Source organism: Aquarana catesbeiana, linkage group LG01 (genome assembly GCF_042186555.1).
Source record: "Aquarana catesbeiana isolate 2022-GZ linkage group LG01, ASM4218655v1, whole genome shotgun sequence".
Classification (NCBI taxonomy): Eukaryota; Metazoa; Chordata; class Amphibia; order Anura; family Ranidae; genus Aquarana; species Aquarana catesbeiana.
In genome coordinates this window covers 942,678,929-942,700,575 of record NC_133324.1, presented here as the reverse complement: position 1 = coordinate 942,700,575, position 21,647 = coordinate 942,678,929, and positions in this window count along the sequence as shown.

Sequence of the window (21,647 nt, the reverse complement as noted above, 5' to 3'; positions counted from 1 at the left end):
AGTCCTCAGTAGTGGAACACTGAGTGACTCAGAGGAGGAAGATACTCGGCCCGCCAAACGAAGGCGTTCTGGTGAGGAGGCAGTGGCATCTAACAGCACCGCAGTGGCATCTACCAGCACCGCAGTGCCATCCACCAGCACCGCAGTGCTATCCACCAGCACCGCAGTGCCTTGGCAAAAAAAGGCCAAGGACCCATGCCAGCCTCCCCTATGCCCTGCAGAACCCCTTGTGGCTTTCTCCTAATTCAGGAGAAGCCAATATTCCCCCTTTCACTGCCCAGCCAGGAGTCCAGGTGGACACGGAGAATTTTTCCCCAATAGATTTTTTTAATTTAATTTTTACCAAGGACATGCTATCAAATATTGTGGCCCAGTGCAACCTTTATGCACAGCAATTCATTTAGAATAATCCAACGTCCTACTATGCCCGTCCCTATGAGTGGAGAGACCTAACAGTGGAGGAGTTGAAGGTTTTTTTAGGGCTCACATTTAATATGGGACTCACAAAAAAAACACTTTGATGTCCTATTGGTTAACCCACCCCCTCCACCACATGCCAGTATTCTCCAAGGTAATGCCCAGAAACAGATACCTCATGATAATGAGGTTTCTTCATTTCAACAACAATACCCAGTGCCCTCCCCGAAATGATCCAAACTATGACCGGCTTTTCAAAATTCGGCCACTTTTAAATTATTTTTCTGCAGTATTCCCCCAGCTGTTTACCCCGGACCAAAACATATGTGTGGATGAGTCCCTTGTTAACTGGGTGTAGGACTCAGTCTGAGCGCACTCAGTCTGAGGCTGTGGAACTCGGTGTAAGTGGAGCTGGTATAAGTGGGAGTTAAAAATCAGAGTTAGAGTGTACAAGTCTTGCTGTTTGTTTGCTGTTTGTTTGCTTGCTGTTTGTTTGCTGTTTGTTTGTTTGCTGTTTGTTTGCTGTTTGTTTGCTTGCTGTTTGTTTGCTGTTTGTTTGCTTGCTGTTTGTTTGCTATTTGTTTGCTTGCTGTTTGTTTGCTGTTTGTTTGCTGGGTTGCATTTTTGGGGCTTTTCCTTTTAGTTTTTCATTTGCCTTTTGCTGTCACTTTTTAAATAGCTTCTTTTTTTTTTTTTTCTCTGGTTCCATCAGTCTATCAATTAAGGGGGGTGGTAAATTGCTCACAGGTGCCTATTTAACTGGGTGTAGGTCTCAGTCTGAGCGTGCTCAGTCTGAGGCTGTGGAACTCGGTGTAAGTGGAGCTGGTATAAGTGGGAGTTAAAAACCAGAGTTAGAGTGTACAAGTCTTGCTGTTTGTTTGCTGTTTGTTTGCTGTTTGTTTGCTTGCTGTTTGTTTGCTTGCTGTTTGTTTGCTGTTTGTTTGCTTGCTGTTTGTTTGCTGGGTTGCATTTTTGGGGCTTTTCTCTTTAGTTTTTCATTTGCCTTTTGCTGTCACTTTTTAAATAGCTTTTTTTTTTTTTTTTTTCTGGTTCCATCAGTCTATCAATTAAGGGGGTGGTTAATTGCTCACAGGTGCCTATTTAACTGGGTGTAGGACTCAGTCTGAGCGTGCTCAGTCTGAGGCTGTGGAACTCGGTGTAAGTGGAGCTGGTATAAGTGGGAGTTAAAAACCAGAGTTTAAAACAGGAGGTTATAACAGGGGTCATAGTACCTGTGTAGTGTGAGTATCTGAGTGTTGTCTGAGTAGTGTGTGTGGATCGTTAGTACTTGTGTATTGTGTACTGTATACTTGAGAATTGCGAGTGCACGTAGGTCTGCGACTGTTCTGCGATTGCACGTAGGTCTGTGAGTACCTGTGTATTGTCTTGTTGTGTACCTGTGTATTGTCTTGAGTATTAGTGCCAGGAAGCTAGCTGTTAGGTAATTTGGACAGGGTAAAATCCCCAAATCCTCACTATATTTAATAGGTACGATGCCCAGCGGGTGTGGAGAGGCGACTTTTTGTACATCTTGCCGCATGTATGCGTTCCTTGATCATCCGATCGAGGGCGAATACTGCTGTGCAAAATGTAAGCACATTGTTTCCCTGGAAGCCCAGGTTCTGAATCTGGGGAAGCAACTGTCAGCACTGAGAAGTCCCTCCATACTAAAGGTGAGCCAGGAACGTACACGCCAGGTGCCGGCAGGGGCCAGCACAGAGGCGGGTGGAGACAAAGAGGCGCAGGCACTAGCAAAGAGTAGATGGGTGACAGTCAGGAGGGGTAGAGGGGGAAGTGCCAGAGAGGCCGATCCAGGACTGGAGCATCCCAATAAGTACGCTCCATTGAGTGACATTGGTGAAACCAGTCAGGGACCAGCACTGCTGGAGAAGAGGGACTCTCCTAGCTGCCAGGGGAAGAACTCCTCCAGTGGGAGTGGGGGGGCAGCAAAGGGAAAGGAAAGACAGATTCTGGTGGTAGGGGACTCATTTCTTAGAAGGACAGAGAGGGCAATCTGCAACCAAGACCTGAAGCGCCGAACAGTATGTTGTCTACCGGGCGCTCGGGTTCGGCACATCACGGATCTTGTGGACAGATTACTGGGAGGGGCTGGGGAAAACCCGGCTGTCATGGTGCACGTTGGCACCAATGACAAAGTCAGAGGCAAATGGAGTGTCCTAAAGAATGATTTTAGGGACTTAGGTGCTAAATTGAGGAAAAGGACCTCCAAGGTAGTGTTCTCAGGAATACTACCGGTACATCGAGCCACACCAGAAAGGCAGAGGGAGATTAGGGAAGTAAACAAGTGGCTGAAGAGCTGGTGTAGTAAGGAGGGGTTTGGGTTCCTGGAGGACTAGGCCGACTTCTCAGTTGGTAACCGGTACTATAGAAGGGACGGACTGCACCTAAATGAGGAGGGTGCAGATCTGCTGGGAATGAAGATGGCCAAAAAGTTAGAGGGGTTTTTAAACTAGGCGATGGGGGGGAGGGTCCAGAGACAGTGATAGCCAGCGTGGAAGATATTCCAGAGGGTAGTATTGGGGGCATTAGTGGTAGGTTAACCAAAGCACAAAAACACCCAATACGAGGACAATATGCGACCGGTCTAAACTATGTGGCATGTTCACCAATGCCAGGAGCATGGTGGACAAGATGGGTGAACTAGAGATACTGTTGTACAAGGAGGAGTTGGATTTTGTGGGAATTTCAGAGACCTGGTTCAACAGCTCTCATGATTGGCTGGCAAACATTCAAGGGTATACCCTATACCGCAAGGATAGAGAGGGTAAAAAAGGGGGAGGGGTATGCCTATATATCAAGAATAATGTACAAGTGAATGTGAGAGATGACATCACTGAGGGAGCTAGTGAGGAGGTGGAATCCTTATGGGTAGAGCTCCAAAGGGATGAAGCTAAGGGGAAAATAATACTGCGAGTATGCTATAGGCCCCCTAACCTGAGGGAGGAAGTGGAGACGGATCTCCTATCACAAATTGGTATAGCAGCAAGGATGGGAAGTGTTATCATAATGGGGGATTTTAATTATCCAGACATAGACTGGGCGGAGGGAACCGCGCATTCATTTAAGGCTCGCCAGTTCCTTAATGTCTTGCAGGACAATTTTATGGGTCAGATGGTAGACGCACCAACTAGAAATAAAACATTACTGGATCTACTGATTGCCAACAATACAGACCTGATCACAGATGTGGAAATACGGGGCAATTTAGGTAACAGCGATCACAGGTCAATTAGTTTCAGTATAAATCACACAAAAAGGAAACATGAAGGGAACACAAAGACACTGAATTTCAAAAGAGCCAAATTCCCTAAACTACAAACCTTGCTAAAAGGCATAAATTGGGATAAAATATTAGGAACAAAGAATATGGAGGAGAGATGGGTTTGCTTTAAGAGCATATTAAATAAGGGCATTAGCCAATGTATCCCATTGGGTAATAAATTTAAAAGAGCGAACAAAAATCCTGGATGGCTTAACTCCAGTGTAAAAATGCATATAAAAGCAAAGGAGAAGGCCTTCAAAAAATACAAGGTAGAGGGATCATCCTCAGCATTCAGACTTTATAAAGAATGCAATAAGAAATGTAAGGGTGCAATTAGGACGGCTAAGATAGAACATGAAAGACACATAGCGGAGGAGAGCAAAAAAAAATCCCAAGAAATTCTTTAAGTATAATAAAACAACCCAAAAAAGGGTTAACGCTGCGCTAGAAAAATATATATTGAAAAGTGAGTTGTAAAAGCCGCCAGCACTAAAAGTCTAATACTAAACTCCAATATATCAAAAAACAAAATAAGTGCAGCGCTGAAACTAAATATGAGTTGTATAAAAAATAACCATAAGGAGTGATTAACCCACCAAAAAAAATAAATAAATGAAAAAAATATAAGACGTAATGACGTCAGCATCACAGGCTCCTCCCTACGTGTTTCGTCACGATAGGACGTCGCCTTCGGAGGTGCTGCTCATTTGGCAGACGACGTCCTATCGTGACGAAACGCGTAGGGAGGAGCCTGTGACGCTGACGTCATTACGTTTTTTCTCTGTGATTGATGGGACATACACAGTAAGCAGGCGGAAGCTCGTGGAGACGCCGCGATCCTTATGTTTGGCTATATGCTGTTAATGGATGGAGATTCTTGTAAGTGCAATCCTTTTAGTTCAATAAACCACACTATATTGCAATTTTACGCTATGGGAGCTTTTCTTGTTTTTGTCTTTTGAGTACCACGTTTACAACTGTGAATATCGGTATAGGTTTGTGGGTGACCTGATAATTTCCCAAATGCCTGGTGAGACCACTGTTATGGTGGTCACCTCGAGCTGGTAAGGAGCCTCATATCTCACCTGGGTGCAAATCACTTTGGATACTGGACTCACCTATGTCACATTTTTTCTGAACTTATGCACTTTGGTCATCAACTCACCTTGTTTATGGACTGTTTTGAGTTTTATGCATTGTTTATAACTGGGACTTAATTCACTACCTTACATATATTTTTTTCACTTGTAGTACATGATGAGACATCTGTCTTTGTCTTCTATGGGAGACTTGTTTTTTTATTTTATATTTCTTATATTTTTTTCATTTATTTATTTTTTTGGTGGGTTAATCACTCCTTATGGTTATTTTTTATACAACTCATATTTAGTTTCAGCGCTGCACTTATTTTGTTTTTTGAATTCTTTAAGTATGTAAACAGTAAAAAAGGGAGGAAAGACCATATTGGCCCTATAAAGAATGAGGAAGGACATCTGGTTACAAAGGATGGGGAGATGGCAAAGGTATTGAATTTATTCTTCTCCTCAGTCTTCACGAGTGAATCGGGGGGGCTTCAGTAACCAAAACTGCAGTGTTTATCCTCATGACACAACACAGGAAGCACCTACATGGTTAACAGAGGATGGAATTAAAATTAGACTTGAGAAACTTAACATTAATAAATCACCGGGACCAGATGGCTTGCATTCGAGGGTACTTAGGGAACTCAGTCAGGTGATTGCCAGACCGTTGTTCCTAATTTTTACAGACAGTCTATTGACTGGAATGGTACCAGCAGATTGGAGAAAAGCCAATGTAGCACCAATATTTAAAAGGGCCCCAAAAACATCCCTGGGAATTACAGACCAGTTAGCCTAACATCAATAGTATGTAAACTCTTGGAGGGGATGATAAGGGACTATATACAAGATTTTAGTAATAAGAATGATATCATTAGCAGTAATCAGCATGGATTCATGAAGAATCGTTCTTGCCAAACCAATCTATTAACCTTCTATGAGGAGGTGAGTTGCCATCTAGATAAAGGAAGGCCCGTAGACGTGGTGTATCTGGATTTTGCAAAAGCATTTGACACAGTTCCCCATAAACGTTTACTGTACAAAATAAGGTCCGTTGGCATGGACCATAGGGTGAGTACATGGATTGAAAACTGGCTACAAGGGCGTGTTCAGAGGGTGGTGATAAATGAGGAGTACTCAGAATGGTCAGGGGTGGGTAGTGGGGTTCTGTGCTGGGACCAATCCTATTTAATTTGTTCATAAATGACCTGGAGGATGGGATAAACAGTTCAATCTCTGTATTTGCAGACATTACTAAGCTAAGCAGGGCAATAACTTCTCCGCAGGATGTGGAAATCTTGCAAAAAGACCTGAACAAATTAATGGGGTGGGCGACTACATGGCAAATGAGGTTCAATGTAGAAAAATGTAAAATAATGCATTTGGGTGGCAAAAATATGAATGCAATCTATACACTGGGGGGAGAACCTCTGGGGGAATCTAGGATGGAAAGGGCCTGGGGGTCCTAGTAGATGATAGGCTCAGCAATGGCATGCAATGCCAAGCTGCTGCTAATAAAACAAACAGAATATTGGCATGCATTAAAAGGGGGATCAACTCCAGAGATAAAACGATAATTCTCCCGCTCTACAAGACTCTGGTCCGGCCGCAACTGGAGTATGCTGTCCAGTTCTGGGCATCAGTCCTCAGGAAGGATGTCCTAGAAATGGAGCGAGTACAAAGAAGGGCAACAAAGCTAATAAAGGGTCTGGAGGATCTTAGTTATGAGGAAAGGTTGCGAGCACTGAACTTATTCTCTCTGGAGAAGAGACGCTTGAGAGGGGATATGATTTCAATTTACAAATACTGTACTGGTGACCCCACAATAGGGATAAAACTTTTTCGCAGAAGAGAGTTTAATAAGACTCGTGGCCACTCATTACAATTAGAAGAAAAAAGGTTTAACCTTAAACTACGTAGAGGGTTCTTTACTGTAAGAGCGGCAAGGATGTGGAATTCCCTTCCACAGGTGGTGGTCTCAGTGGGGAGCATTGATAGCTTCAAGATACTGTTAGATAATCACCTGAATTACCGCAACATACAGGGATATGTAATGAAATACTGACACATAATCACACACATAGGTTGGACTTGATGGACTTGTGTCTTTTTTCAACCTCACCTACTATGTAACTATGTAACTATGTAAGTTTAGTGGCAGGCTTAAAATAAAACAATATATTCCCAGTAAAAGGGCCCTCTATGGGGTGAAGGTATACAAATTATGTGACCGAGTCACAGGTTACATGTATGCCTTCAAAGTGTACAAAGGGAAGGACACCCAGCTGCAACCCCCTCATTGCCCAGACTACTTGGGATCAAGCGGGAAAATTGTTTGGGACCTCATACACCCCCTACTGGAGAAAGGCTACCACCTGTATGTAGACAACTTCTACGCATCTCTGCCCCTGTTCCACAACCTACACCGGCAGAAGACGCCTGCATGTGGTACCGTAAAAAAGAACCGGAAGGGCTTTCCTCAAAGTCTGGTCAATAAGAAATTGAGGAAAGGAGAAACGGAAAGTCTAATAAACAACGAGATTTTGGCAGTGAAGTGGAGAGACAAAAGAGATGTCTACATGTTGTCTTCAATCCACAATGATACCTTCATGGAAATCCCCAGAAGAAATGGCCCCATACAAAAACCTAAATGCATCTATGATTATAATTTGTTTATGGGGGGAGTCGATTCGAATGACCAGATGCTGGAACCGTACCTTGCCACAAGACGGACATACTATTGGTATAAAAAAGTTGCAATTTATTTGTTTCATTTGGCCATCTACAATTCATATGTAATTTATCGTAACTCCACCCAAAACCCCAAACGCTTCCTTGGCTACCAGGAGGAAGTTTTCACTGCCCTTACATTCCCGAACAGCCCACCAGAAAATATCCGATCAGATGTTCTAAATCGACTCTCCGAACGCCACTTTCTCGATAAAATCCCTTCCAAACCAACAGGCCAACGACGGCAAAAAAAATGTTAGGTGTGTACCAGAGCAGGATTCAGAAGAGGCACATCTTTTTATTGTGCACAATGTCCTTCTGAACCAGGCCTCTGCGTAGGTGAATGTTTTCGCCATTACCATACTTTAGTAAATTATTAGTGAAGTATGGTAAACGTAAGCCTCCGTTCCTGCAATTTACCCTCACACCCCTTATGCCACTGCCTGCTCTGTAACTGACCCTGGCTTTTTATTTGACCATGCTTCTGCCTAACGATTCTGTACATACCTCTGCCTGATCTGGAACTGACCCTGGACTGTTATTCGACCATGCTTCTGCCCAACGATTCTGTACATACATCTGCCTGATCTGGAACTGACCCTGGACTGTTGTTCGACCATGCTTCTGCCTAACGATTCTCTACATACATCTGCCTGATCTGGAACTGACCTTGGACTGTTTGACCATGATATTTGCCTGCCTCTTGGACTGATCTTGTACCCTGCTACTGGACTAGTGGGATTCAACACAGGAGTCTCACATATGTGAGGGGCTCCAGAATTGTTTTTCTGGATGAAGAAAACAATTTTTTTTGTTTTCTCAATCCTAGATTAGGGTCTGGAGGCTTCAAAGAGATTTGGGTGGGAAAAGCCTCTACCCCTGTCCCCATTCTGTCCTGAATGAGGCCCTACTTCTGCCTGTAGGACTTACTGCCATCATGCTTCTGCCTGTCGCACTGACCACACCACATGGACCTGCCTACTACCAGGACAAAAATTTTTGGCACTGCTGACAATATCTCTGCCTGCACTGACCCTGGACTTTATATGGACAGTGAAATGTCTACTTTCCAAAAAGGGGTTATTTGGGGGGCATTTGTACTTTCCTGGCTTGTTAGGGTCTCAGGAAATGAGATAGGCCACCAGTACATCAGATGTGATAATTTTTTTATGATTTGCACCATAGCTTGTAGACTCTAAAACTTTCACACAGACCAAATAATTTCCACAATTTTTTGGTTATTTTTACCAAAGATATATAGCAGTATAAATTGTGGCCAAAATTTATGAAGAAAAATTACTAATTTGCAAACTTTTATCACAGAAATTAAGAAAAATGTGTTTTTTTTTCAAAATTTTCTGTCTTTTTTCATTTATAGCGCAAAAAATAAAAAACCCAGAGGTGATCAAATACCACCAAAATAAAGCTCTATTTGTATGAAAAAAAAGGACAAAAAAATCATTTGGGTACAGTGTTGCCTGACTGAGTAATTGTCATTCAAAGTGTGAGAGCACTGAAAGCTGAAAATTGGTCTGGATAGGAGGGGGGTTTAAGTGCCTAGTAAGCAAGTGGTTAACAGGGGTTTTAGGATGCAAAGGTGTACTAACAGGGTGGATAAAGATGTAGGTCACATGGTCACATTCATTTCAATGGGCTGCTCTATGTACTACAAATGTGGAAGAAAGTCCCAAACCCTTTTTCAAAATTACACGGTGCCAAGGCACATGTCAGCAGATGCGGCAGGGTGTAATTAACAATTAATGGCACTGCTGTGTATCTGCTAAAGGGCAGCGCGATTCTGTGGTGTCAGGAAAGCGATTCTGCATGCTTTCCCAACACACACAAATGTGAACGCAGGCTAAATGTCTCAGTTACATTGGTGGTCAGTGTAAATCCTCTCATTACATTGGTGCTTGGTGTAGAATCCTTTCATTCACACTAGTGGCCAGTGTGAATGTTCCCCTTACATTGGCGGTCAGTGTAAATCCCTCCTTAGATTGGTGGTTACTGTGAATGCTTCTATTACATTAGTGGTATGTGTAAACCCCTATTACTTTGGTGGCCAGTGTTGAAATTCCTCTTTATATTGGTAGTCGGTAAAAAAAATCAACATTGCCATTGATCACACCCTCCCCTCCCCCCAGCACTGCCACTGATCCCAGGAGTCCTAGGATCCCTAGGATTTTTCTGTCTATTAATGGGTCCTTCACCTCCCCAGTCCATGATGTGCAGGCAGTGAGGAGATGATGTGCTGTAACCTCTAGCAACCATTCAGTAAGCAGTAGTGATGTGGAGTAACCTCTAGTAACCAATCAGTGAGCAGTATTGATGTACAGTAATCTCTAGCAACCAATCAACCAGCAGAAACCATGAGCTGTAACCTCTAGCAACTAATCAGTGAGCCGTAATGTGTGCTGTGACCTCTAGCAACCAGTCAGTGAGTGGCAATGATACACTGTAACCTCTGGCAACCAATCACAATCGCTGCCTGATCTGATTCAGTAAACAGATTTTGAGTCTAGCTGCTATTTATTGTATGTCTCAGAGCAGGTGGAGAGGGAAACTGCATGGAGGGGGGCAAGAAAATTTTTGCCTAGGGTCCAATCAATATTAAAGATGGCCCTGTGCAGGAGGTCTCCCACTCAGGACAGGCACCATTCAAAGATAGCTTTGCATCTTCTCAATGAATGCAATGTGTTCTCTGACTGAGTGAGGATGAGCGGTGGGACAGCGACATCACGATCTCTGTCTCATCCATACAATTTCTGAATGACACCTTTGCTGAGCAGGTGAACTCTGTGTTCAGTAAGTTGCAGGGCAGCTGCTCAGCATGGGACCTAGAAGCTAGTGGAGATTATTGGATTAGTGGTGTCTACTACAGTGATTTCCAGCTTCCACAGTGACCAACCAGGTATGATATATACAATGTTACATTATTACATGTAAAAATATCCATACTTGGAATTACTTCTGTACTTGCAGGTTCTTTAAAGTGGAGTTCCACTCAGTTTTGTGTTTATTAAAAGTCAGCAGCTACAAAAAGTGTCAAACAATATTTAGGGGTGGGTAGAGGGGAAAGGGAAGGGGGATAGGGATGGGTGACGCGAGTTACCACCGGTACTGGCTCAGAAGTATTCTGTAGCCTGTACTCAATCCTTACCCTGTTTAGGTACTGTTGCTGTAACCAAATTTAGTTAGCTTGAAAAAAGGGGAAGGGGAAAAGGAGGGGGAGGTAAGCCCAATAGGTGAGCTTAAACAGATGTTACTTTTAGCAACAGAGTAATCATAGGATTTGCTTAAAAGGTCAACTTTATTCTAGGAATTACCCAATATTAAAATCCACATATTATTGTGACATGTGTAAATCATTGCTACAATTATTGACAATTGGCCATAGACAAACAAAAAACAAATAGGATTGTCCAACTATTCCTAGACACGCAGTATACCTTTTTTCCCCTGAACAATGACTATCTGAAGCAGTTTTGACCTTTGTCCACTAACCCAAGCAGCCTAATTAGTGCAACATTGTTTCTAAAATTAGTCACTAGCTTATGCGCTTCCATCTTCTCCTTCTCTCCACCTCTTTATTGCCTTGAACCGCAGCAGACCAAAATAAAAATAAAAAGTATTAACAACATTACTAATATTACCCACCTAGAATTAATCTAGATGGACTATCAGCAATAGTATCCATTTGGATAATTGGTAGTTAACACAGGTCCCTGCGGCTCAAGGCAATACGCCCGGACTGGGCTAGCTCCACTTTCTTTTACCACATCTGTCCTATTTGTTTTTTGTTTGTCTATGGCCAATTGTCAATAATTGTAGCAATGATTTACACATGTCACAATAATATGTGGATTTTAATATTGGGTAATTCCTAAAATAAAGTTGACCTTTTAAGCAAATCCTATGATTACTCTGTTGCTAAAAGTAACCTCTGTTTAAGCTCACCTATTGGGCTTACCTCCCCCTCCTTTTCCCCTTCCCCTTTTTTCAAGCTACAAAAAGTGTGGCTGCTGACTTTTAATAAACACACTGTCACCTCTCCCACGATCCAGCAATGCGGCCGCCCCAACCCTTGGTTCTCACCGGCGCCAGCATCACAAGTGTGGGCACCTGGCTGTGACAGCTTGTAGCTTCACAGCCGGGTGTGCACTGCACCTTCTCAATGGCTGGACAATTTTCTGAGACCTGTGACGTGTCCCAGAAGATTGCAGGGAAGGAGGGGGAGAGGAGAATTTCCGCTCGAATCGCCTAGGCGTAAGTGGGAGCTGGGTAGCTGTCAAAACTAGGTACCCACTCCACCCCCCCCCCAAAGAATAATGACATGCCAAATGTGACATGTCAGGGGGTTATGAGTCCTTAAAGCGGAAGTTCCAGTTTTGTGTGGAACTCCGCTTTAACAACTTCAGCCCCGGAAGGATTTTCCCCCTTAATGACCAGGCCATTCTTTACGATACGGTACTGCGTCGCTTTAACTGACAATTGTGTGGTTGTGCTATGCTGTACCCAAACAAAATTGGTGTCCTTTTTTTCCCACAATTAGAGCTTTCTTTTGGTGGTATTTGATTAACTCTGCCGTTTTTTTTTTTTTTTTTGCGCTATAAACAAAGAAAGAGCCAATTTTTTTTTTCTTTTTGCTATAATACATATCCCCCCAAAAATATATAAAAAAAAAGACATTTATTCATCAGTTTAGGCCAATGTATATCCTTCTACGTATTTTTGGTAAAAAAAATGGCAATAGGCGTGTATTGATTGGTTTGCGCAAAACTTGGGATAGATTTAGGGACTTTTTTTTTTATTGTTTTTACTGGTAATGGTGGCGATCTGCCATTTTTAGTGGAACTGCGACATTGCGGTGGACGAATCTGACCCCAAATGACACTTTTTGGGGACCAGTGACATTATTACATTTATCAGTGCTATTAAAATGCACTGATCAATGTAAAAATGACACTGGCAGGGAAGGGGTTAACAGTAGCTTGCTCCCAGCTGATGGTGGCTTGCATGTGGATTTTGTGAACACAAGTGGAATTTTGAACTAAAGTGGAGAGTTAATAACAAAGAGTTGAAAACAGGAGTCTTCTAATCTGTAAGTAACATCTTAAACTTCCCTTAAGTAATTGTATTGTAACTGGGAAATGAGTGCTAGCAGGGTTGAAGGTTTTGCTCAGTGCACAGTGTGCCACATGTATTCAAAATTGGTGCAACAGCTCCAGGATGGATACCGCTGTGACAGATGTGAGCAGGTTGCCCTTCTAGAAGCTCGCATTAGAGATCTGGAGGAGCAAGTTGCAACACTGGGCAGAAAAGACAACCTTGAAGAGGGTCCTCTGCTCGCTGAGCAGTGGTCAGTATGGTTGATGTGGAGAGCGGAGGGGAAAGTCAGGATTATCAGATAGGAAGATGGATTAATTTAGTTAGAGGGAGTGGAAGGGGCTCGAAGAATAGGAAGGTCAGTCCTGTGTTTGTGCATCAAAACAAATTTGCCAAGTTGGGTGAAGATGTGGAGGTGGCAAACACAGAGGTGGCAGCCCTAGATGTCACTGCTACCCCTAACAGCCAGGAGAGCAGACCATCTAGTAGAGGTGGTGAGGGGAGTGCAGGTAGGCCTAGACAGTTGGTGGTAATAGGGGATTCTATAATCAGAAGGACTGATAATTTGTCGCCAGGATCGCCTCAACCGAATGGTTTGCTGTCTCCCTGGTGCTAGGGTTTGGCATGTGGTGGACCGGGTGGATAAATTACTGGGAGGGGCTGGGCATGACCCAGCTGTCTTGGTCCACGTTGGAACCAATGACAGTATACATGGAAAGTGGAGGCTCCTTAAAAATCAATTTAAAGAACTAGGTTACAAGTTGAAGGGACGGACCTCCAAGGTGATATTCTCTGAAATATTGCCTGTGCCACGCGCAACACAGGAAAGGCAGGGGGTGATTAGAGAGCTGAATTCATGGCTAAAGACCTGGTGTAGGGAGGAGGGATTTGGGTTTCTAGAGCACTGGGCTGACTTTTCATTGGGGTGCAACCTATATGCTAAAGACAGTTTGCACTTGAATGGAAGGGGGTCTGCTGTGCTGGGGGAGAGGTTTATGGGAAGGCTGGAGGAGTATTTAAAGTAGGATTGAGGGGGGAGGGTGAGCTAGAATTACATCGGGAAGACAGGTCAGTTAGGGGTCAGACATTAATGGAGGGTGGAATGGGGATAGATGGGGGGAGGGTTATGGCAGGTGACAAGAAAGTTCCCATGTTGCAAACAACCATTGGAAGCTATAGTGCCATTTGTACTACTAAAAATGATATGAAAAACACCAGAACAAAATGTAATAATGCATTAAAGTGTTTGTTCACCAATGCCAGAAGTCTGCCAAGCAAAATAGGTGAGTTGGAAGCTCTGGTGCATGAGGAGAGCTATGATGTAATAGGTATTGCTGAAACTTGGCTTCAATCCTCACTGGACTGGCCTATTAATATTCCTGGCTATGCACTCTTTCGGAGAGACAGGGTAAAAAGGAAAGGTGGCGGGGTCTGTCTCTATGTGTGAAGTGATCTCAAAGGAAGTGTGAAAGAGGACCTGATTGATGGAGAGTGTGAAGAGTCTGAAGCATTATGGGTGGAACTGCATATAGATGTGCGTAGTTCAAAGTTAATAATTGGAGTTTGTTATAGACCACCCAATGTTAACGAGAAGGTGGAGACTCAGCTCCTTGCACAGATGGAAAGGGCTGCGAAGGCTGGGATGGTGATAATAATGGGGGATTTTAACTACCCAGAAATTGACTGGAGTAATGGCACTGCTGGGACAGTTAAAGGGCAAAAATGTATAAACCTAGTACAGGACAATTTTATGGTCCAGTTTATTGAGGCCCCAAATAGGTATGAAGCTCTGTTGGACCTGGTAATCTCAAACCATGCAGAGTTTATTACTAATGTTCAGATAAAGGAACGCCTGGGTAGCAGTGATCATAACATGATTTCATTTGATGTTAGCTGTAAACAAGAGATACATATGGGAAAGATAAAAACACTTAACTTCAAGAGAGCAAATTTTCCAAGGATGAGGGCTGCTCTCCAGGATTTAGACTGGGAGGGAATATTGGCATCGATAAACACAGAACAGAAATGGGAATTCTTCAAAAAGACTGTTTGGGACCTCACTGCAAAGTATATTCCCATGGGCAATAAATAAATGCCCATGTGGCTCACGGTCAAAGTTAAAAAACCTATAAACAATAAGAAAAGAGCTTTTAAAAAATATAAAAATGAAGGAACACTAGTGTCGTTTAAATGCTACAATGAATTGAACAGAATATGTAAAAAAGGAAATCAAGGGTGCAAAAATTCGAAATGAACAACAGATTGCAAAAGATAGTAGGACAAACCCCCAAAAATTCTTCAAATATATTAATAGTAAAAAGGTCAGGTCTGAGCATGTAGGCCCTTTACAAAATAATCTAGAGTGGGTGACTGGGGACAAGGAGAAGGCTAATTTATTAAATACTTTCTTCAGCTCTGTGTATACAAAAGAGCATGGGGGAGCTCATGTCCATAATGGGGGTGGTATTGACATCCCGAAAGATCCACAATGGCTCAAAAGTGATATGATATCCAGAAATATTTAGACAGAATAAAGGTGGATAAAGCACCTGGACCTGATGGCATCCACCCACGGATCCTAAAAGAATTGAGCTCTGTAATTTCAAAGCCATTGTATCTAATTTTTAGGGACTCATTAATGACGGGAATAGTACCACTGGATTGGCCCAGGGCAAAGGTGGTGTCTATATTTAAAAAGGGATCAAAGTCTTTACCAAGTAACTATAGACCTGTTAGTTTAACTTCTATAGTCGGGAAGATACAGGAGTGTTTAATAAAAGACCACATAGACGAGTTCTTGCTGGAAAAAAACATTTTAAGCAACAGACAGCATGGATTCATGAAAGACAGAAGTTGTCAGACAGACCTGATTTCTTTTTATGAAGAGGTAAGTAAAACCTTGGACAGAGGGGTGGCTGTGGACATGGTATACTTGGATTTTGCAAAAGCGTTCGATACAGTTCCGCACACACGGCTCATGTGTAAAGTAAAGTCTACAGGCTTGGAAATATCAGTTTGTAAATGGATAGAAAACTGGCTAAAAGACAGAATTCAGAGAGTAGTGGTTAATGATTCTTACTCTGAATGGTCTAGGGTTATCAGTGGTGTACCTCAAGGTTCAGTGCTGGGACCCTTACTCTAATATCTTTATAAATGATATAGGGTCTGGGATCAAAAGTAACATTTCTGTCTTTGCAGATGACACCAAACTATGCAGTGAAATAACGTCCTTACAGGATGTCTCCAATTTACAAGCTGACCTCAATGCTCTGTCTAATTCGGCGTCCATGTGGAAGATGAGGTTTAATGTTGAGAAATGTAAAGTTTTGCACTTAGGGGCTAAGAATATGCATGCATCATTCATACTAGTACTAAAAAACAAATAACCATGCGCTTACTCTCAATTGCAAGCAGCTAACAATGCAAATAGAAATTTTGCTAATAACTCCGTGCGCCGGACCGGAACGGACAGAATAAAAGAAACACAAAGAGGTGGATCCCGTGGTAAACAACAGTCCACCAAACCGGAAAACCCACACAAGTGTATGCAATGATGGTCTAATGTAATTCATGGGGGTTACCCTAAAAAACTTTTATATTAAGGGGTATCTTAAAAAGTTCCTCTGGGTTCATTAGTCCATATAAATGGAAATGATCACCAACAAGGATGATAAACACAAAAAGTACCAAAATTAAGAATACACGAAAAAAGGGAAAGGGAAAGAGATGGATTCTCCACAGGTCATATAATTCACTCTTTAACCCCTAAAATATATATACATGTGAGATCTTAAACCACAATCCCAATAACCATACACAGTAAATCAACACTGTATATGGAAAAATAGTCTAAATTTCTACAAATATGTGTTTTACAGATAGAATAAAATAAATCTTTAACAGAAATAATGAAACGTAACGTAAAATAGTATATATAAATCGCCAAGTGGTAGGGGGCCAATGCCCCACTGTGTAAGTTAGGACTCATCTATAAAAGCGTTGATATCTACCTCAACGTTCATACCTTGTGGATAAAAAGTCTGTAGTTCATATGCCCAAAACATTTCCAGATGGGACACCCCTCTAATTTTAGCCCCCCCCCCTCCATTGTGGAACATATTTGTCTATAATGACAAATTGGGACCCTGCGGGATTACTGTTGTGAAATTGTTTGTAATGCTTGGGTACTGTATGCTTAGGGTCCCTACTTTTAATAAGGGCTATATGCTCCGCTACTCTGATGGAAAAGGTTCTGGTAGTGCGACCTATATATTGCTTGCGGCACGGGCAAGTAATAAGATAAACTATGTATCTTGTACTGCATGTGCAGAAAGATTTTATGGTATAGTTCTTCCCAGTGACAGTAGAGGAAAACTCTGTTACTCTACGTCTATCAAGTGTGTTATGTAAACATAGCACGCATTTCCTGCACGGAAAGAAGCCTACCATGTTATGGAAAAAGGAGGGGCGAGAAGGTGGGTTGATCACGTTGGGAGCTACTCGACCCCGTAGTGATGGTGCCCCCCTAAATACAACCTTGGCCTCTTCGGGCAATAATGTACCCAATACGTTGTCCTGTCTCAAAACATCCCAATGTTTCTTCACTATGTTTTTAATCTGCTTGTGATGATTTGAGAAGGATGTTAACATAGCCCATTTGAGATTTTCATCAGGTTCTCTCTTTGGTTTTACTTCAAGTAAAGTTTTTCTCTCGATGTTCATAGCTCTTTGGATCTCGAAGTCTAAATTAGCATTGTCATATCCCTTCTCTATAAATCTTTGTTTTAAGATACTTGCTTGTGTGAAAAATATGTCTCTGTCTGTACAGTTCCTCCGAAGCCTGAGAAACTGGCTACGTGGAACTGCATTTAACCAGGACCTGTGGTGACAGCTATTTGTGGGAATAAACCCATTACGATCCATAGGTTTAAAATATGTATTAAACTTAAATTTATTGTCCAATATTTCTATCTGTAAATCCAGAAAGTGTATACTAGTTTTGCTAGCTTCATATGAGAGGGAAATGCCTCTATCATTAGTATTCAGATATTCAAAGAACTGTTCAAGTGTTTTGAACGTCCCATTCCATAGGAGGAGGATGTCGTCTATATACCTGGCCCATAGAACCAGTGAAGTGGTACCATGGGGATAGACGACATCCTCCTCCCATTTGGCCATAAATAAGTTCGCAAGGCTAGGTGCGAACTTGGCACCCATGGCCACTCCACGTTGCTGGAGATAGTAATTCTGGTTAAACCAGAAGTAATTGTGTTTGGTTGCGAACTCAAGTAACTTAAATAATTAAATAATTGCATTGAAACGCTGTGAGGGAATGTTCATGGTCAAGAAAATGTTTAACTGCTTCTAAACCTTTCTCATGCGGTATGCAGGTGTACAAGGATGCCACATCGGCTGTGGCTATAATGCATCCTTCCTGTATGTTAACACTTTCCAGGAGTCTGATAGTAGAGCCCGTATCCTTCAGATATGAAGACGTCTTTTTTACTAGCGGTTGTAAATAGAAGTCTATGTATTTACCGATTCTAGCTGTAATGGAATTGATACCACTGACTATCGGTCTTCCTGGAGGACATGTAGGATTTTTATGAACTTTAGGTAAGTAGTATATTGTAGGGATTCTAGGTGCTGTAGGGACCAGGAACGCTTTTTCTTTTTTACTAAGAATTTTTAAGTCGAAACCCTTCTGAATGAGTTGCTGTAATTGTTTTTTATATTGATTAGTGGGGTTATTAGGGAGTATCTGGTAAGTGCCCGGTTCATTTAAAATTCTCAACATTTCTTCCTCATATTGGCTCTTATCAAGAACCACTATTCCCCCTCCTTTGTCCGCAGGACGGACCACCAGATTTTTATGTGCACATAGCGATTCCAACCCATCTTTTGATAATGGGGAATGATGGATGTGTTTGATAGGTAATTTGGAGAGGTCTTTGAGAACAAGGTCTCTAAACATTTTCACAGCTGGAGCTACAGGGACAGGAGGAGAAAAGAGAGAAGGATTGGCTAGTCCTTAATGGACCGTTCCTGAAGTTGCTGCCGGAGGATTTGTGCGAACTCATACTAGGGGGAGTACAACTGGGGGAGTACAACTGGGGGTGTATACACCGCTCCTACAGCGTCCCTGCCCATTGAAATCAATGGGCAGTGCCTCCAAAGTGCCGGCGAAGCGGGTGCATTTAACCCTTTTTCGGCCATTAGCGGGGGTTAAAAGCTCCCCGCTAGTGGCCGAAAAGGGCCACAAAAACGAAGGTAAAGCACCTCTAAAAATAGCGGCGCTTTACCACCAATGCCCCCAACGCTCCAGTGTGAAAGTAGCTTTAGAATCTGCAAAAGACTTGAGACTGGGGCGGAGGTTCACCTTCCAGCAGGACAACGACCCTAAACATACAGCCAAAGCTACAATGGAATGGTTTAGATCAAAGCATATTCATGTATTAGAATGGCCCAGTCACAGTCCAGACCTAAATCCAATTGAGAACCTGTGGCAAGACTTGAAAATTGCCTTTCACAGATGCTCTCCATCCAATCTGACAGAGCTTGAGCTATTTTGCAAATAAGAATGGGCAAAAATGTCACTCTCTAGATGTGCAAAGATGGTAGAGACATCCTCAAAAAGACTTGCAGCTGTAATTGCAGCGAAAGGTGGTTCTACATAGTATTGACTCCGGGGGGGGCTGAATATAAATGCACACCACACTTTTCACATGTTTATTTGTAAAAAAAATTGAAAACCATTTATCATTTTCCTTCTACTTCACAATTATGTGCTAATTTGTGTTGGTCTATCACATAAAATCCCAAAAAATAAATTTACTTTTTTGGTTGTAACATGACAAAATGTGGAAAATGTTGAGGAGTATAAATACTGTAGCACAGTATTGTATGTATGAGCACTGTACACTTTAACTATAATGACAACTTCTACATAGTCCAAATGCAGCTTAATAATAATTACAAATTTTACCAGAAATGTTGGAGATATCTCCTTCTGGACATGGGACACACTCATAGCAACATTCATGAATTGAAGATCCAAACATTTTTCTGCTGCCAGGTAAACAGGGATCTGAGCATCGAGATACCGGAACCTAAAAATCAGATATTATTATTATATTGTAGAGGTCCATCAGGTGCAATGAAGCTACATTATACAAACTAAGAACAACAGCATATATAAATTCAACACCTAAAATACCTGATATGTGCCTGCTGTACCATGTACTTGTATGATAAAGTGCACGGTTCTCTTTGTCTTTGTATTGCTTCCTTTATGTGAAATCCCTGGTGTTCCTGCTAGTCCCTCTGCTTTCCTATTAAAAACCGACCACACTAAGGAGGAGAAAACACAGTGGTCAGTTCTCTAGCTGTGCTAGGAACTCCTCCAATGACCAGACTTGTCCTCGCATGCCTCCCCTTGCACAGCCACTCACTGGGAAGACCAGTGCACTGATGTTTCTCCACCCTCACCTCCCTATGCAGCTGGAAACAGAGGGTACTGTATGTGATTATTAATCAACAACAGGGGAAAATGTATTTATAATGATTTTTATTTTTATACACAAATGTTTTACCATTCACTTCTATTGAAACTACAAAGGGAGAGATTAGAGTCAGTTAGAAAATTGTACTTTAATTCTTATCGCTAGCTCTTGGGCCATCAACTCCTTTTTGTCTTGTTTTCTTTATAATAGGGGTTTTTTTGTTCTTAATTATCTATTGTGGGTGCTTCAAAGTCACTTTTAGCTGCTGTATATCTATAGTGAACCTTTTTTTTCATGTTTTGGTGTAAAGCTTCCCTAAAAATAAATGGGCAGTTGTTTCATGAAGTTGGTATTTTGGGGATCATTTTGAGGGTATATTTGAACTCTTGTTTAAGGGGGTACTATTATGGGGGTTTCTTTAATTTTGGGGTATATTGGTTTATTTTGTAGTTTGTTAGGGCCTTGTTCAATATTTTTATTCATTCAAAGTAAGACGCTGTTCTCAGAGTACAAGAAGTATAACATAACAATTTAGAGTACAGGACAATCACATATCAAGACGTCGTCAATTACAATAGTCAGATGGCATGGGAAGGCATGCTAGCTGGTATACTAAATTGTGAGCCAAAATTAAGACAGCAGTGCAGGGTTAATGACTAATGGTATACATTAAATAGTAATGCCTGCTAGGCAGTGAGAGTCCACACTAACAGGATGTCTGAGGAACCACGTAAGTTGTTGTACAGTTAAAAGGTCTTTAACCTTAATGCATTCTCTGCTTTAAGGTAAAAAACCTTTTACATGCAGCTCACCCCACAACCTCCCTTAAATACTCACCTGAGCCCCATCTCGGTCCAGCACTGTCTGCAGCAGATCCTCTCCTGGGTCTCCAGCAGAGAGGAGCAACAGGAACCATTGGCTCCTGCTGCTGTCCATCTAAACCTGTAAGCAGAGAGCAGGGGGTGGGGCCGAGCTAGGTGGTGTGTCTGAATAGATGCAATCCGTCCAGATGGGGAGTCAATCCACATGAGTGACACTCAGCAGGAAGAACCAGAAGCTCCGGCAGAGGACCTGACAAGATGAGGATCGGGGCTGCTCTATGCAAACCCATTGCACAAAGCAAGTAAGTATAACATGTTTGTTATTTTATTGAAAAAAAAAATGAAGGTTTACAATTGCTTTAACAGGCGAAGTGTAGAGAATAAATTGGAGGGAAAAGGTGAGTTACGGAGGGTCCACAGAGGATACAGGCTATTAGCCGGGCAAGAAAGAGGGCTAAGGGCTTTTTTTATTTTTTATTTTGTGTTAATAGGGTTTTTTTGAAGTCTGGGGTTCTTTAAGTGCAGCATTCCCTGCTTACTGTCCATCTGTTCTTGGATCTACCTTTTGAAAGAAAAAAGTGTAAGAACAATGTACACCTAAACCACCTCATGTTATATCACTCAGATTCACTGGGCCCTCTCCCTTATTTCCATAGATTAAAAAAGGTTAGGAATACACCAGTTAGGCCTTATTCCTGAATACAACTAT